The following is a 19,750-nucleotide window of genomic DNA, read 5'->3' as shown; positions in this document are numbered from 1 at the left end:
GCAAAAGAAAAAAGAAATAACAGAGACAAAAGAATAGGGACGGCACCTGCACCAGTGGGAGGGAGCTGTGAAGGAGGAAAGGTTTCCACGCACTAGGAGCCCCTTCGCGGGCAGAGACTGCGGGTGGCGGAGGGGGAAGCTTCGGAGCCACGGAGGAGAGCGCAGCCACAGAGGTGCGGAGGGCAAAGCGGAGAGACTCCAGCACGGAGGAGCAGTGCCGACCAGCACTCACCAGCCCGAGAGGCTTGTCTGCTCCCCCGCCGGGGCGGGCGGGGCTGGGAGCTGAGGCTCGGGCTGCGGTCGGATCGCAGGGAGAGGACTGGGGCTGGCGGCGTGAACACAGCCTGAAGGGGTTGGCGCACCACAGCTAGCCGGGAGGGAGACCGGGAAAAGGTCTGCAGCTGCCGAAGAGGCAAGAGACTTTTTCTTGCCTCTTTGTTTCGCTGCGCGCAAGGAGAGGGGATTCAGAGCGCCGCCTAAACGAACTCCAGAGAAGGGCGCGAGCCGCGGCGATCAACGCGGACCCCAGAGACGGGCGTGAGACGCTGGGGCTGCTGCGGCCGCCTCCAAAAAGCCTGTGTGTGAACACAGGTCACTCTCCACACCGCCCCTCCCGGGAGCCTGTGCAGCCCGCCACGGCCAGGGTCCCGGGATCTGGGGACAACATCCCCGGGAGAACGCACTGCGCGCCTCAGGCTGGTGCAACGTCATGCTGGCCTCGGCCGCCGCAGGCTCGCCCCGCCTCCTCTGTACCCCTCCCTCCCCGCGGCCTGGGTGAGCCAGAGCCCCCGAAGCAGCTGCTCCTTTAACCCCATCCTGTCTGGGCGGGGAACAGACGCCCTCAGGCGACCTACACGCAGAGGCAGGTCCAAATCCAAAGCTGAACCCCAGGAGCTGTGCGAACAGGGAAGAGAAGGGGAAATCTCTCCCAGCAGCCTCAGAAGCAGCGGATTAAAGCTCCACAAACAACTTGATGTGCCTGCATCTGCTGAATACCTGAATAGACAACGAATCATCCCAAATTCAGGAGGTGGACTCTGGGAGCAGGAGATATTAATTTTTCCCCTTTTCCTTTTTTTTGTGAGTGTATATGTATATGCTTCTGGGTGAGATTTTGTCTGTATAGCTTTGCTTTACAATAGCTTTATTTTACTTCACTATACTATAGCCTCTTTCTTTCTTTCTTTCTATTTTTTCTCCCTTTTACTCTGAGCCATGTGGACGAAAGGCTCTTGGTGCTCCAGCCAGGCATCAGGGCCGTGACTCTGAGGTGGGAGAGCCAACTTCAGAACACTGGTCCACAAGAGACCTCCCAGCTCCACGTAATACCAAACGGCAAAAATCTCCCAGAGATCTCCATCTCAACATCAAGACCCAGCTTCACTCAACGACCAGCAAGCTACAGTGCTGGACACCCTATGCCAAACAACTAGCAGGACAGGAACACAACCCCATCCATTAGCAGAGAGGCTGCCTAAAATCATAATAAGGCCACAGACACCCCAAAATACACCACCAGACGTGGACGTGCCCACCAGAAAGACAAGATCTAGCCTCATCCACCAGAAGTCAGGCACTAGTTCCCTCCACCAGGAAGCCTACACAACCCACTGAACCAACCTTAGCCACTGGGGACAGATACCAAAAACAACGGGAACTACGAACCTGCAGCCTGTGAAAAGGAGACCCCAAACACAGTAAGATAGGCAAAATGAGACGACAGAAAAACACACAGCAGATGAAGGAGCAGGCTCAAAACACACTGGACTTAACAAATGAAGAGGAAATAGGTAGTCTACCTGAAAAAGAATTCAGAATAATGATGGTAAGGATGATCCAAAATCTTGGAAATAGAATAGACAAAATGCAAGAAACATTTAACAAGGATGTAGAAGAACTAAAGAGGAACCAAGCAATGATGAAAAACACAATAAATGAAATTAAAAATACTCTAGATGGGATCAATAGCAGAATAACTGAGGCAGAAGAAAGGATAAGTGACCTGGAAGATAAAATGGTGGAAATAACTACTACAGAGCAGGATAAAGAAAAAAGAATGAAAAGAACTGAGGACAGTCTCAGGGACCTCTGGGACAACATTAAACGTGCCAACATTCGAATTATAGGGGTACCAGAAGAAGAAGAGAAAAAGAAAGGGACTGAGAAAATTTTTGAAGAGATTATAGTTGAAAACTTCCCTAATATGGGAAAGGAAATAGTTAATCAAGTCCTGGAAGCACAGAGAGTCCCATACAGGATAAACCCAAGGAGGAACACGCCAAGACACATATTAATCAAACTGTCAAAAATTAAATATAAGGAAAACATATTAAAGGCAGCAAGGGAAAAAAAACAAATAACACACAAGGGAATCCCCATAAGGTTAACATCTGACCTATCAGCAGAAACGCTGCAAGCCAGAAGGGAGTGGCAGGATATACTTAAAGTGATGAAGGAGAAAAACCTACAACCAAGATTACTCTACCCAGCAAGGATCTCATTCAGATTTGATGGAGAAATTAAAACCTTTACAGACAAGCAAAAGCTGAGAGAGTTCAGCACCACCAAACCAGCTTTACAACAAATGCTAAAGGAAATTCTCTAGGCAAGAAACACAAGAGAAGGAAAACACCTACAATAACAAACCCAATACATTTAAGAAAATGGGAATAGGAACATACATATCGATAATTACCTTGAATGTAAATGGATTAAATGCTCCCACCAAAAGACACAGGCTGGCTGAATGGATACAAAAACAAGACCCATATATATGCTGTCTACAAGAGACCCACTTCAGACCTAGAGACACATACAGACTGAAAGTGAGGGGATGGAAAAAGATATTCCATGCAAATGGAAATCAAAAGAAAGCTGGAGTAGCAATTCTCATATCAGACAAAATAGACTTTAAATTAAAGACTATTACAAGAGACAAAGAAAGACACTATATAATGATCAAGGGATCGATCCAAGAGGAAGGTATAACAATTGTAAATATTTATGCACCCAACATAGGAGCACCTCAATACATAAGGCAAATACTAACAGCCATAAAAGGGGAAATTGACAGCAACACAATCATAGTAGGGGACTTTAACACCCCACTTTCACCAATGGACAGATCATCCAAAATGAAAATAAATAAGGAAACACAAGCTTTAAATGATACATTAAACAATATGGACTTAATTGATATTTATAGGACATTCCACCCAAAAACAACAGAATACACATTTTTCTCAAGTGCTCATGGAACATTCTCCAGGATAGATCATATCTTGGGTCACAAATCAAGGCTTGGTAAATTTAAGAAAATTGAAATTGTATCAAGTATCTTTTCCGACCACAACGCTATGAGACTAGATATCAATTACAGGAAAAGATCTGTAAAAAATACAAACACATGGAGGCTACACAATACACTACTTAATAAGGAAATGATCACTGAAGAAATCAAAGGGGAAATCAAAAAATACCTAGAAACAAATGACAATGGAGACACGACGACCCAAAACCTATGGGATGCAGCGAAAGCAGTGCTAAGAGGGAAGTTTATAGCAATACATGCCTACCTCAAGAAACAGGAAACATCTCGAATAAACAACCTAACTTTGCACCTAAAGCAATTAGAGAAAGAAGAACAAAAAAACCCCAAAGCCAGCAGAAGGAAAGAAATTATAAAGATCAGGTCAGAAATAAATGAAAAAGAAATGAAGGAAACAATAGCAAAAATCAATGAAACTAAAAGCTGGTTCTTTGAGAGGATAAACAAAATTGATAAACCATTAGCCAGACTCATCAAGAGAAAAAGGGAGAAGACTCAGATCAATAGAATTAGAAATGAAAAAGGAGAAGTAACCACTGACACTGCAGAAATACAAAAGATCATGAGAGATTACTACAAGCAACTATATGCCAATAAAATGGACAACCTGGAAGAAATGGACAGATTCTTAGAAATACACAAACTGCCGAGACTGAACCAGGAAGAAATAGAAAATATGAACAGACCAATCACAAGCACTGAAATTGAAACTGTGATTAAAAACCTTCCAACAAACAAAAGCCCAGGACCAGATGGCTTCACAGGCGAATTCTATCAAACATTTAGAGAAGAGCTAACACCTATCCTTCTCAAACTCTTCCAAAATATTGCAGAGGGAGGAACACTCCCAAACTCATTCTACGAGGCCACCATCACCCTGATACCAAAACCAGACAAAGATGTCACAAAGAAAGAAAACTACAGGCCAATATCACTGATGAACATAGATGCAAAAATCCTCAACAAAATACTAGCAAACAGAATCCAACAGCACATTAAAAGGATCATACACCATGATCAAGTGGGGTTTATCCCAGGAATGCAAGGATTCTTCAGTATACGCAAATCAATCAATGTGATACACCATATTAACAAATTGAAGGAGAAAAACCATATGATCATCTCAATAGATGCAGAGAAAGCTTTTGACAAAATTCAACACCCATTTATGGTAAAAGCCCTGCAGAAAGTAGGCATAGAGGGAACTTTCCTCAACATAATAAAGGCCATATATGACAAACCCACAGCCAACATTGTCCTCAATGGTGAAAAACTGAAACCATTTCCACTAAGACAAGGTTGCCCACTCTCACCACTATTATTCAACATAGTTTTGGAAGTGTTAGCCACAGCAATCAGAGAAGACAAAGACATAAAAGGAATCCAAATTGGAAAAGAAGAAGTAAAGCTGTCACTATTTGCAGATGACATGATACTATACATAGAGAATCCTAAAGATGCTACCAGAAAACTCCTAGAGCTAATCAATGAATTTGGTAAAGTAGCAGGATACAAAATTAATGCACAGAAATCTCTTCCATTTCTATACACTAATGACGAAAAATCTGAAAGTGAAATTAAGAAAACACTCCCATTTACCATTGCAACAAAAAGAATAAAATATCTAGGAATAAGCCTACCTAAGGAGACAAAAGACCTGTATGCAGAAAATTATAAGACACTGATGAAAGAAATTAAAGATGATACAAATAGATGGAGAGATATACCATGTTCCTGGATTGGAAGAATCAACATTGTGAAAATGACTCTACTACCCAAAGCAATCTACAGATTCAATGCAATCCCTATCAAACTACCACTGGCATTTTTCACAGAACTAGAACAAAAAATTTCACAATTTGTATGGAAACACAAAAGACCCCGAATAGCCAAAGCCATCTTGAGAACGAAAAATGGAGCTGGGGGAATCAGGCTCCCTGACTTCAGACTATATTACAAAGCTTCAGTAATCAAGACAGTTTGGTACTGGCACAAAAACAGAAATATAGATCAATGGAACAGGATAGAAAGCCCACAGATAAACCCACACACATATGGTCACCTTATCTTTGATAAAGGAGGCAAGCATATACAGTGGAGAAAAGACAGACTCTTCAATAAGTGGTGCTGGGAAAATTGGACAGGAACATGTAAAAGCATGAAATTAGAACACTCCCTGACACCATGCACAAAAATAAACTCAAAATGGATTAAAGACCTAAGTGTAAGGGCAGACACTATCAAACTCTTAGAGGAAAACATAGGCAGAACACTCTATGACATACATCACAGCAAGATTCTTTTTGACCCAGCTCCCAGAGAAATGGAAATAAGAACACAAATAAACAAATGGGACCTAATGAAACTGAAAAGCTTTTGCACAGCAAAGGAAACCATAAACAAGACCAAAAGACAACCCTCAGAATGGGAGAAAATATTTGCAAATGAAGCAACTGACAAAGGATTAATCTCCAAGATTTACAAGCAGCTCATGCAGCTCAATAACAAAAAAACGAACAACCCAATCCAAAAATGGGCAGAAGATCTAAATAGACATTTCTCCAAAGAAGATATACAGATGGCCTACAGACACATGAAAGAATGCTCAACATCATTAATCATTAGAGAAATGCAAATCAAAACTACAATGAGATATCATCTCACACCGGTCAGAATGGCCATCATCAAAAAATCTAGAAACAATAAATGCTGGAGAGGGTGTGGAGGAAAGGGAACACTCTTGCACTGCTGGTGGGAATGTAAATTGATACAGCCACTATGGAGAACAGTATGGAGGTTCCTTAAAAAACTACAAATAGAACTACCATACGACCCAGCAATCCCACTACTGGGCATATACCCTGAGAAAACCATAGGTCAAAAAGAGTCATGTACCAAAATGTTCATTGCAGCTCTATTTACAATAGCCAGGACATGGAAGCAACCTAAATGTCCATCGACAGATGAATGGATAAAGAAGATGTGGCACATATATACAATGGAATATTACTCAGCCATAAAAAGAAATGAAATGGAGGTATTTGTAATGAGGTGGATGGAGTTAGAGTCTGTCATACAGAGTGAAGTAAGTCAGAAAGAGAAAAACAAATACAGTATGCTAACACATATATACGGAATCTAAGGGAAAAAAAAAAAAAAGGCCATGAAGAACCTAGTGGCAAGACGGGAATAAAGACACAGACCTACTAGAGAATGGACTTGAGGATATGGGGAGGGGGTGGGGTGAGATGTGACAGGGTAAGAGAGTGTCATGGACATATATACACTACGAAATGTAAAATAGATAACTAGTGGGAAGCAGCCGCATAGCACAGGGAGATCAACTCGGTGCTTTGTGACCACCTAGAGGGGTGGGATGGGGAGGGTGGGAGGGAGGGAGATGCAAGAGGGAAGAGAAATGGGAACATATTGTATATGTATAACTGATTCACTTTGTTATAAAGCAGAAGCTAACACACTATTGTAAGGCAATTATACTTCAATAAAGATGTTTAAAAAATAATAATAATAATAGATATAAAAAAAAAAAGAAGTGGTACATATCTACAATGGAATATTACTCAGCCATAAAAAGGAACGAAATTGGGTCATTTGTTGAGACGTGGATGGATCTAGAGACTGTCATACAGAGTGAAGTAAGTCAGAAAGATAAAACAAATATTGTATATTAACGCATATATGTGGAACCTAGAAGAGTGGTACAGATGAACTGGTTTGCAGGGCAGAAATTGAGACACAGATGTAGAGAACAAACTTATGGACACCAAGGGAGGAAAGTGGGGTGGGGGTGGTGGTGGTGGTGTGATGATTGGGTGATTGGGATTGACATGTATACACTGATGTGTATAAAATTGATGACTAATAAGAACCTGCTGTATAAAAAAAATAGAAAAATCCTACTTATTAAAATAATAAAAAAATTAAAAATAAAAATAAATAAATTATGATGAAGTCCAGTTTATCAATTTCTTCTTTTATGGTTTGTACTTTGACCTTGCCTAACTCAATATCACAAAGATTTTCTCCTGCTTTCTTCCAGAAGTTTTAAATTTTACATTAATTCAAGTTAATATTTGTTTATGTGTATAAAGTTCATTTTTTTGCCATACGGAAGTCCAATTTTTCCAGTAATGTTTGTTGAAAAGACAATTCTTTCTTAATTAATTGGCCTCGACATCTTTATTGACAATCACTTGATCATATTTGTGTGGGTCTATTTCTAGACTTCTAGACTTTCTATTCTGTTCCACTAAGCTATATCTATGTCTCACCTTATTTCAATACCCTATTCTCTTGATTACTATAGCATTATAATAAGTCTTAAAATCACTTAGTGTAAATCCTTAACTTTGTTCTTCAAACCACTAAGCTTTCATGAGTAAAAACTGATTATCAGGTAATTTGTGAAACAGGCACTCTTCCCTTTCTATGAGCCTCCAAACATCTCTGTGCTTCTCCCCATCACTGAGCTTCACTGAGTTCAGTGGGGTTAGGAAGGAGTGAGGAGAGGGATGATGGAGCTGACGCTGTTTGGTTGACCCAACCTGAACCACAGCCCTGATCTTCCCAGCCAGCCTCCTCCAGGTAGGGTGTCCATGGGACCCACTTCTGGCTAATGAGAAATGATATTTCAGCTGTCACATCTGTCACAAAAATATTGCTTTTATGAGAAAATCTTGGCAAGAAAGTGGTAATAGGTCAGTACAGACATCTTCATCCTTGAAGACATTTTTTATAACATTTTTCCCCTCTGGGAGACTTGTTATCATAATAAATGTTCCAGCTACCCCTTATTAGATTGATTACCAGGAACTCCATCTCTCTTTTTTGTTTAAGTAATAGATTCCAGGTATATTGGACTAGGACATGTCGAACCCTACATAATTATTATTAAACCACTACTACTAGTAGTGGTAGAAGTGTTAGTAGTATAGTACTTACTATTTATAAAAACAAGCACTTTCCATGTGTTTTTTGTTTCTCCAAACAAATCTGTAAGGCAGGTACCTGACCCTAACAACTATTAGGTAATATAACTCTTTAAAATGGTATTTCAAAAACTAAATTCAAGTTTCTCGAAGGCATACAGCTGAATCTACGTTGATTGCAGGTGAGGGCAAACACAGAGGTATGATTTTTCCTGTGTGAGAATTGAAATCAGTGCAACTGCACCCTATAGTACTATAATTTCCAAATTAGTCAGTGTTCATTAACATACTCTCCTAAATTCAGAGTTAAGTGTTAAACACAGACTTGAATACATTTTCCTACAAGTTCCCTAGACCAGACTCTGACTGAATATGTAAAACAACAGGACCTTGTCTAAAGACAACAACAGCAGAAGGATCACTTGGGTCTTGACTGGTGACTCTCATGAGTTGATGTGATCTTCCAGGGATGGTGGGGAGGACCAGATGCCTCAGGACGGTTCCGAGGTCTGACGACAGGGACCGTAGCCTTCCCAAGAAGGGACACAGCCTGGAGAAAATGTTCATGGATTAGAGCACCATTCTCTGACGAACATATCTGGTTCTCCCACCTCTCCTCTTCCTTTTACCCTCTGTCCATCCTTCCCACACCTCCACCTGCCAACCCACTCCCAACAGATTTGTCCTTACCTTTGTCATAATAGCAGTAAGACACAGAAGGTCAGCTGGATTTGTGCAAATGTGTTTTAAGTTTATATCTTCTAAAATATAAAGCCCTTTGTTATCAAAATTTCATAGATCAGGAAAATTAAACTATTATTCAGTAGTGCAGGTCTATGGTTGGGGGTTGGGAAGCTCATACATGTCTCAGTCTGAGTTAATCAAGACTTTTAGAGTGTTCTTTGTTCCTCTTGCCCCAGAGCTTCAGTTTTTAACAGGGGTCTTCAAAATTCCTTGGCTAGCCTTTGGAAAGAGTGGGAAAATGGAGTAAATAATTGCTTCCTATCTGTGGTTTCACTTCCATACCTTTCCATCATATAATTCTTTTCTTAAATAACAACTTTATTGAGACATAATTCACATATAATGAAATTCAGTCTTTTAAAGTGTACAATCAGTGATATTTAGTATATTCAGAGTTGTGCAACCATCACCACTATTTAATGTCAGAACATTTTCATCACCCTAAAAAGAAACCTTGTACCCTTTAGTAGTCACCCCCCATTCCCCATTCCCACCAGTCCCTGTCAACCACTAATCTACCTTCTGTCTCTAAGAATTTGCCAATTCTGGAATTTCATATGAATGGAATCATACAGTATGTGGCCTTTTGTGACTGGCTTCTTTCACTTATCATAATATTTTTTGATTTTCATCCATGTTGTAGCATGTATCAGTACTTTATTCCTTTTTCTTGCTGAATAATATTCCATCGTATGAATATACCACATTTTGTTTATCCAGTCATCAACTGGTAGACATTTGGGTTGTTTCCTGTTTGGGGCTATTATGAATAATGCTATGAACATTTGTGTACATGTTTTTGTGTGGCCATATGCTTACATTCTCTTGGGTATGTACCTGTGACTTCAAAATTTTAATGTAATTAAACTGTTGTTTAAGCAAATTCATATAGACAGTTTCACTCTCTAGGACTGAATTCACATGTGAGAGTAGTTCCATTTTATAACACATACATTATTTTAAATGAATTGACTTTGAATTTACTACTTAGAGTAGGACCATCATTTTTTTTTTTTTTAAATAATGGGACTGTTAAGATACATTGTTTACAATCAAATTGTAAACGCAAAGATAATCTTGCGTATCTTGAACAGAATCCAGAAAATATATTAAAAGACTGATACTTCATGACCAAGTGGGATATATTCCAGAAATGCAAATGTGGCTTATAGCTTTTTACAAAACTATTAATATAATTCACCATATGTATATTAATAAATCAAAGGATTTATGGAAATAAACATCCATTTCCAATGAAAATGCTTAGTAAGTAGAATTAGATGAATATTTTCTTAACTCATTAAAATCAGGAATAAAATAGATGTGTTGTTTATATATCAAGGAATCAAATAAGAACTGGAATGGAAGAAGCAAAGTTATCATTATTGTAGGCGATTTTAAATTATATATATAAAATTAGTAGTTGGCTTATATTTTAAAAATATCTAGTCAGAAAATATATTGACAGACAACACCAATTTCGATAGCAACGAGAATGTAAAATACATTAAAAAAAAACTTTAACAAGAAGTGCTATATGAAGAAAATGATCGGACTTTATTGAGGTATGTTTGACTCCAAATACAAAGCTTTAATCACTATTCTAGATGTATCCATACATTTCTCTTTTTTTTTTGGCTGTGCAGGGGCTAAGATGCGGCACGCGGGATCTTCATTGCCTCATGCAGAATCTTCGTTGCCTCATGCGGAATCTTCGTTGCGGCATGCAGGATCTTTAGTTGCGACAGGTGGGATCTAGTTCCCTGAGCAGGGATGGAACCCGGGCCCCCTGCATTGGGAGCACGGAGTTCCAACCACTGGACCACACAGGGAAGTCCCCATACATATTAACTTATATGATAAAGTTAGCATTTCAAATAAGCAGACCATTCAGTAAGGGTTTGGGACAGCAGGTCAACCATCTGGAAAAAACAAAACAGACCAAGATTTCAACTCCTTACACGCTAATACCTTCCAGATGGATCACAGATGTAAGTGTGACAGATGGAATGTTGGAAGCACTAGAAGAAAGCATGAAAAACTATTTCCCCCTTTGGAATATGGCAAAACTATGTCCTGAAAAATCAGGAACCAAAAAAGGCTAAAATTGATAACTTTGACTTTTTTAAGTTCTGTGTTGCAAACAACCAAACAAAAAACAAACTCACAACTTATGCTATAGAGAAGGGAGAAAGATAGTTGACAAATTGGGAAAATGTCTTGCAACATTATGCAAAACAGAGGGCTAAAAATAAAAATATATAAATTACACATATGTAGGAGGAAAAAAGCCAAAAGAAAGATGACAAAGGAACAGGAAATTTACAAAAAGAAGAAATCCAAATGACCAATAAAGCATATAAGATGTTTAACCTTACTAGGTAGGATCAAAACTAGCCAATAAAATATCAATGAAATATCACTTTTTGGCCCAATTGACAAATATTAAAAGCTTAATGATATTCAGAGTTGGAGATGGTTTCGGGAAATGGATACTTTTATGTCCTATTGGTGGGAATGTAAGTTGATACAATGTTGCTAGAGGATAGTTTGTCAATATGCATAAAAAAGACCAAAAAACCTCACATATAGGAATTTATTCAAAAGAAATAAATGAATAAGTGAGAACAGATGTCACCAAAGGATACTCATTGTGGCTTTGTTTATATTAGTAGGAATTCAGAAACAGCCTAGATAATTAAGTAAATTATGGTACATGGATTCAAAGGAATATACTGCAGCCTGTCAGACAAGAAAGTAGCTCTCTATTGTTGGGTATGGAAGAATGTCTGGGACAAATGGCTGACTGAAAAGAAGTGTGTTTCAGAATAGCCAGTACAGTGTGATTTCCTTTAGGTAAGATAGTATTTGTCTGCAAATGTGTAGATATGCATAGAGAAACATTGGAGGGTGTCACCACACTGTCAGATGCTTTCTCTGGGAATTTTGGTATATTTTTATTTTCTTCTTTGTACCTTTCTGTCATGTTAGAATTTTGTTCATAATGAGCATGTATCATATTTTAAAAACAATAAGCTAGTTTTCATATATTGACTGTAAAGGCAGCTCCTTTCAGCGTGGCAATGCATGTGTTAGCAATGTGGCGCAGATATGGGAGCAGTGATCATGTCAAGGACATTTCTCCCTTAAAACACCCTCAGTCTAAAGAAAAGTATAAAAAAGCTCAGAGTGTAGAAGAGATATTGGGAGGGATTTAGTACAGGGTGATTTGTTCGGAGTCAGATAACTCTGTACCCAACAGTTTGGCCTCAAAGAGTTCACCTAGCATCTGTGTATCCCATTAAAACAGTCTGCCAGCAAAATTTATACTCAAATATACCACATTTATACTCAAAAGCGACATTCACTGTTCAAATTAAATCTCTTGAATTGGTACATATTCCTGTGGTGAAATATCTAAAAACAAGGTCAGGAAAACCATCACTGACTCTCACGAAGGAAGCTTACATTTGCAGTCAGAACCATCACTGACTCTCATGAAGGAAGCTTACATTTGCAGTCAGAGGACAAACGTATCAAAGGACAAAAAAATAGTATCAGGCAATAGTATTGGGCAAGGCCAAATACATAGCACATCATTGCCAGAAACAAGGGTTGGTAATGGAACTATCAAATATATTTCAAGAGGATATTATGTTCCAGAGGAAATGGAATCGATTTAGAAGTAGATTTGGTCTTCCCTTCCCTGACCTGAAACATTTCTGAACACCAGCAACTATTAGGCAAGATCTCCATACTATTGGAATCAATAAACATGTGTTTTATGTTTCACACACACTTATTTAGATTTATGTCTTTCATGTAATTATGCCAACAGGCATTCTCTAAAGAAAATGTTGTCTTTAATAAGCTTCCTTGACACTGTAGATTGAGTCAAATTTCATATTCTACTACAACCTTGAGAAGTTCTAGGTTCTGCTGTCTTGAATTCTGTTTCCAGTTGCAGCACTATTTTGCTGTTGCGTTTGGACATACTTTTATTTCTAAGATTTGGTCAGCCCAATTTGAAAAAAAAGAGAGCAAGAGCATCTCCTTACTTCACAGGGGGTCAGTAAAGGTTAATGAGATAGTACTGATAACCATTTTTAGGAAGAAGGGAGAAAATGTTATGCATATGTTTATTGCATATTGATAACTAAAAGGAAAAATATAGTCCCACAAATAAAAAGCATGTGTAAACTTTAATACCTTCAATGTTTCAAATTCATAGATAAATTCAGTCTCTATGCTTTGCCAGGAAGGTTAAAAAAAAAAACAACCCCTCAGCTTTAGAAACACCCAAGTTCCCAAGGTCTTATAAACGCTAAGAAGGCAAGCTTTCCACATTGTTCCACTGTTGCTCAGCCTTATCCCTTAGTCACTAACTTCTGGCTCTCATATTTTCAGGAATGTGCATAAGCCAGTTTGGTATAAAAACTGAAATGCAGAACTACATATTTTGGAAAATGGGATTGAAAATAGAAAACTCGTTTAGACTAATCAAAGAGTTCTTTAAATTCTGTTTTGCATGACGGGAAACACAAGGATTATCGTGGGCTGCTAGTTTTTATTAGTTACAAAATGGAAAGTCATTACTGCAGGGCTCTAGAACCAACTGTAGAACCTCTAAGAAATCTGAACATTTTCCCCAGGGACCAATTAAGTTCCTATTTTATAAGCGAAGCTCTCGGTTTAATGCAGTTTGGGATATCTACAACAATTTTCTCTTTAGAATTTCTTTTTCAATTTTGGCAGATTTACTAACCAAGCTCCTGGGAGCAGTACAGTTGCACCAGTGATTCTCAAGGGAGGCCATGTGGGAGGGTAGACGGTCAATCCCCACCTTCCTCACTCAGGGCTGGCTGAGAATCTCTAGGTGAATGTAAGTGGGAAAAAAAATTCAATTATAATTTTACATTTTGGGGGAAATACTCTTACTTTTGTAATGACGAGAGAAGGTAAAACTCTGGGAAAAAAGTAGGTGTATAGGTTAAAAAACTTGAGAAGCATTAATAAATACTGAACATTATTGTAAAAGAAGGAGGGTTAAAAACAGCTGGTCATTTAGCTGGGATCTGAAGAAAATTTTCTTAGTAAAAGGGGTGACAGAGGGACGGGGAGATCTCCAGCACCCAGTGTTCCAGTTTCCTCCCTTCCCACGCCTGTCTGCTCACAGCAAGCTGTGAATTTGGAAGACAGAGCTGCAACTTGATTAACTTCATTAAAGGCCAAGTTCAGTTGAAATTATGGGCACTGCATTTCAGAACTGAAACAGAGAAACATAACCCTTGCCAAGTGGCAATTCCAAAAGGTTAAGGGTTTTGATTGGGCCTAAAGGTGACTGGGAAAGTAAAGATACCAAAATAAGGAGAGGGAGGGAGGGGGACAGAGAGACAGAGAGAGATACAAAGAGAATCAGAAAGAGAGAGACTGGGTGGGGGTGGGGAGAACCGTGCGGGAGAGAGCCCAAGCAAGCTCTAGAAGAGAGGGAGAGAGAACACTAAGAAAATGTTTTCTTGAATTTTAAGTTTATGAAGAAACACAGAATCTCTAACAATAGGTCATCATACAATTAAGTGTATAGTAATCAATAAAAAATGCTGTTCACTGCAATGCACAGGGATTTAGCATTTTAAGGTAACAAGTCTACTGCTGCCAAAAGCTAGAATTACAAATAGTGTTCAAAAGCATGTATTATTTGGAGGCAAGTAGCATAGCAGGCACACACACATTTTCATACTCTAACCATTTGCTGCACGGTAATTACTCTGAACTGCTAGAGAAATACAGAGTGTCCCTGGAGAACAAACAGGGACACTCCACCTATATCCCATGGAAGAAGACATTTTAAGAGTCACTTCTGGAAGGAGAACGCTTGTATCTTTTGGGTTTCTCATGACCTTTCTTTGCAGGCCATGTGGTACAACTGGGTCACTGTGCAGTGATGCCTGTCAGGGTTGACTTATCTGGGTTAAAATATGGTCCGTTAAAAGTCATCCGTAGGTGGGTAAAGTTACTTACCACAATTATTCAGAATTACTGCCTGGAAGACTCAAGTGAATCAAAGTCTGATTTATAAAGTTCTTTTTGAGATCTACAAGTTTGTGTTTTAAAGGTCCCCTGGAATATGGGCTAATTCCCACAAAACTTCCAAGGAGAGCATCTTTGGGACCTTTTAAACAGACAGATAAAAATCATTTTTAATTTGTTATCATTTACATGCAAATAAATGCTGCCACAGAATTTCAAGGGTGCTGGAATGGTCTTCTTGAGGAAGGCTAATAGTCCCCTCTAGATTTTTTTCCATTAATAATTTACTTAGCAAACACTTTCTTCCAAAAAAATACAAAGGTTGTGATCTTACCATTGTAGAACTATCCCATCTTCTTAAACACTAAGTTTCTTTAATGAGAAATTACTGGTATCCTCCTTATTACCTTTATCACACAAGAATGGTAATTGTGTCATGTGTATCAAACTTGTGCAAAACAGTCCAGATAGCAGTTCCCTATGGTTTGATTAACTATTTCTAGAATATTCATTTCAACATTAAACAAGATTTGGGAAAATTCTGTGGGTTTATTTAGCTAACAAATATTTATCTGAATCTTTTTCCACATAAGCAATGTGTTGGGAGATGGTGTAGACAAAGGTAAAGATCCAAAACATTCTTTGAAAGTGATAATGAGAACAAAGTAGAACCTAGTAACGTTGGAGGGGGAAGCAGAACCACCCAGCAAAGCAAGGCTGGAGCAGCTCCCCCAGAAGCTTGTGGAGTTGAGAATCAATGTCATGAGGCACTGAACTGTGGCTAGTTTCTAGGCAGCATCCTCATAGCAGTGCTGACAAATACACTTATATAAGCTGTGATCATTTCATTATTAACTTAAAGAGGATAAATGGGAGCAAATGGAGGAAGACAAAAAGTGGCATAAAAGGGAAGGCGAGTGGGAAAAATCTTGGTCAAGATCCAGAGTTCAGCTGGAATCTGAACAGCACGCGGGAACAAGAGCTGAGCTGGGGGAAAACTTCTACACCCTCCAGTCTTTGTTTTTAGAGAGGAAGATACTGGATCTCCGGGAAACGGAGTCACAAGCTCACACCATGGCAGAAGCAGGTCTTTTATCTCTCCCCATCCATTATTTCTGGGTGGAAACCCTACCTATCCTTCAAGGCTCAATTCAAAAGCCACCCCTTCCTCGTTTCTCTTAACTAAAAGTTGTCTCTTTAGCCTCTGAATTTCTACAGATTCCTGAACTCTGTCTGATTTAAAAGAGCAACAGTTTTGTGTTGCTCTGTGTTGCTTGTCCTGGTGTGCTATCCTTTCTTTCCTTGTCCTGGGCTGCTTCTCAGCTGAGGCCTGCTGGTGCTGGAGGAGAGAGGCTTACATCTCCTTCAGGACACTACTCATGTGTGTGCAGGACGGAATGCTGTTTTACATAGACGGTTGTCTTGCTGGAGGGAAGAACAGAAAAATAAGGAAATGTGCCTGGCCCCATCCTGTCATCCCTTCTTTTCAGTAAATGACCTTCATAAATTCTGTTTTATGTCTTCCTATTCCTATGAACCCAGGCGCTAGCTTATTTAAGGTTTCCCATCAGAGCATTCTATAGCTCTATGCTATGATCCAAAAAGATAAAAAACAGGGACTTCTCTGGTGGTCCAGTGGTTAAGAATCCACCTTCCAAAGCAGGGAACATGGGTTCAATCCCTGGTCGGGGAACTAAGATCCCACATGCCGCAGGGCAACTAAGCCCAGGTGCTGCAACTAGAGAGCTCATGCGCTCTGGAGCCCGCGTGCCGCAACTAAGACTCAACACAGCCATAAATAAATAAATACTTAAAAAAAAAAAACCCAAAAAACAGAAATCCCAGGACCTGTGGGAGACCAGAAGCCAGATGACTTCAGCTTTTCTCTGTTTCCACTTTGCGTGACAGGTAGTAACAGACATGGCATGACTTTCCTGGTGTCACAGGGCCACAGTGGTCATGTGTAGTGACTGACAGGGAATTTAAAAGTAAGAAAGAAGCATCTATAACTTTTGCTATTATTATTATGCTAAAAGAGAGCTCATTATGTTATCATGTTTAAAGAGAAGATGGTTTATACCTAAGGGAGGAATTAACAACTTGAAAAAAGAGATGTCATCTCTTGTCAGTGAGCTTTTGTGAATTTAGAAACCCTGATGAGTGAGTCACTGAAAAGTCCCAACGGGTAACATTGTTAATCTGTCTCTTCTTCTCCAGAGAAATCAGATACAAGAGACTTGAAATAAAAACTAAAGTCCACCACCCATCACATATCTGAGGAAACTAGTGGCAGAACAGTCATAGAACAAAACAAAATAAAACAAATAAGCAGATCCAATTCCAAGAAATAGGGAGAGTGTGCTTTAGTTGCTGCAAAGTCCTGGAAAGCAAAGCAGATAGTCAAATTATCACCTCCTTGGGGAAGAAGCTGTGTTTTGTTCACCAATGAATTCTCTGTTCACTCAGCAGTGCAGAGGAGGAGCGCAGTAGATGTCTGGTGCATTAAAAACTTTTAGGCACACTTGGTCTAGGAAAGGTCAGCACGTGCATGTGTTCTCTCCCGTAGTGAGCCAATCGTTTCTGTTCTGTGCACTTCACTAAATTGGTGACAGGAAAGCAGATGCCCTCAATCTTTTGTACTATCTGTTCCAAGCCTGGGTCTCACAGTAATTTATTTCCCTTTCTTTCTGCTGAGTGAAAATTGATGACTTTTCTAGTAAATGATGTATGTCTCCATTGCCACTAAAAATGACAAATCAAAAGGCCAGCAGGGCCCCTATTTTTCATGCTTAGACACTATTATTAGTTGGAATGTGGTCCTTGAGTTTAAGGGTTTCATTCCCAAACCCTGGGGCACCGGGTGTCAGGGGAGCACCCCCTGAACTAAGTACTCATCCCTCCTGTTGCTGCTGTGGACTTCTCTGCCTTTCACACCAGCAGAGCCAGACAGCTCTGTCTAGAGAGCCTATTACTTTTTAAAAAATAAAGTATTCATGATCAGAAAATCAATATATTTTACTATTAAAAGTGATGGTAGAGAACTATATGGAGTAAAAAGAAAGAGTTCCAACCCTTTGCCATTCTGTCATCAATCCATTCACCTGAGGTCACAACAGAAATGTCTTGAAAGATTCAGACAGATTATGTCAGGGCCCATGTTTGAAGGAAGAAAACCCTTGTATTCAAAATCATTCTGTCTACAAGGCTTCCAATCATTCATCTTACAGCTCTGTTAAACCCTGATCAGGTACTCTAGAGGATCTTTAACTGATGATGCCCGGCACACCCGTGTGGGGTACATCCCACCCATGTACACCTTGTACTCCTCTCCCCACTCCTGGATCCCTGGGAGCGGGTGTGTGGTGTGGGCGTGCTTCGTGTGCTTGACATCTATAAATACACTCAGAGCTGCTCAGAGCCTCTCACTGGTATTTCAGCACATTCACTCTTCCCGGTTTTTACATACACCCGCACCCTCACAAAAAGGAGAAAAGCAGAACTTTATTTCTGCTATGATGACCATGATTCCAGATAAATTGTTACGAAACCAGATATCGCTTTTAAGTGTACCTCATTTGTCTGCAGCCACATAGAGCACACTCTACTCTCACTCTGTTGCCTCCACCTCTCTCAGTGCCGGCTTCCATTTATGCCTCCACCTGCCTCTACAGTTTAGTTCCGGGTTTATTTTTCTCCCAGCCTGTAACTCTGACTCCATTTCTTGGCTAAAGCTTTATTCTCTCCTTTTTCCCAGGAATCCCACCCACAAGTCCTCTACCTACTGCTGCCCAGTCCTGCTGTCACAGTCTACACTGACCTGCATAGCGTTCTGGGCCTGTCACCCTCTGCCCCTTCTCACCCTCTGGACTCGCTGCCTGGTTCCTCCTCAGTCTCTGGAGCTGGACTGGGTCCTGACCTTGGTTTTGCCTCCTGCTGGGTATGGGCTACTCAACACGTGTTGGCTTCAGTTTCCTCATCTGAAAAATGGGGATATTAATAGGGCCTACCTCTCGGGATTTTTATGAAGACTGTGGTAGATTGCTGGAATACTGGCAAACCCAGTGAGTCATGCCTCTCTGAACACATGCCCTTGGGAGATCCCCTCCCACACTGATTTTTTGTTTGGCCATGTGGTCTCTTTGGCCAGTGGCAGAAACAGAGGCTTGATCAGTGCCTGCACATTGGGTTTTTACACTCTCTCGCTTGCTGCTGTTTTGAACCCAGCCACCACCCAAAGAAACCTGGGTAGACCTCCTGGATGATGAGAGACACCTGTTCAGCTGACCCCACCCTACCCCACCTCCCCTTGGTCAACTACTAGACATGTGAATGAGGCCACTTGGGACTAATCAGCCTGGCTAACTTGCCAAGCGATTGCAAAAACATGAATGATTCCAGCTGACACTACATGGAGCAGAGATGAATTTTACCAACTAAATCCAAATTGCCAACCCACGGAATCTTCAGCAATTAAGTGGTGATTGAGTCATTAATTTTTGGAGTGGTTTGTTATGTGGCAATAGTTAGCTGATACAAGACAAATGAGTTTTCCTATGGTACATGAAAGGTATTTAGAAAAGTGTCTGGCACAAGGTATATGCTTGTGTCGGTAGTTGTTTATTATTCTTTATCAATGGTTCCAGCCATAATGGTGATCTTGGAGACTTGTGAATACGCTGAGCCTTCTTATATTCCTGTA

Source organism: Balaenoptera acutorostrata, chromosome 5 (genome assembly GCF_949987535.1).
Source record: "Balaenoptera acutorostrata chromosome 5, mBalAcu1.1, whole genome shotgun sequence".
Classification (NCBI taxonomy): domain Eukaryota; kingdom Metazoa; phylum Chordata; class Mammalia; order Artiodactyla; family Balaenopteridae; genus Balaenoptera; species Balaenoptera acutorostrata.
Note: the sequence above shows the minus strand (reverse complement) of the source record.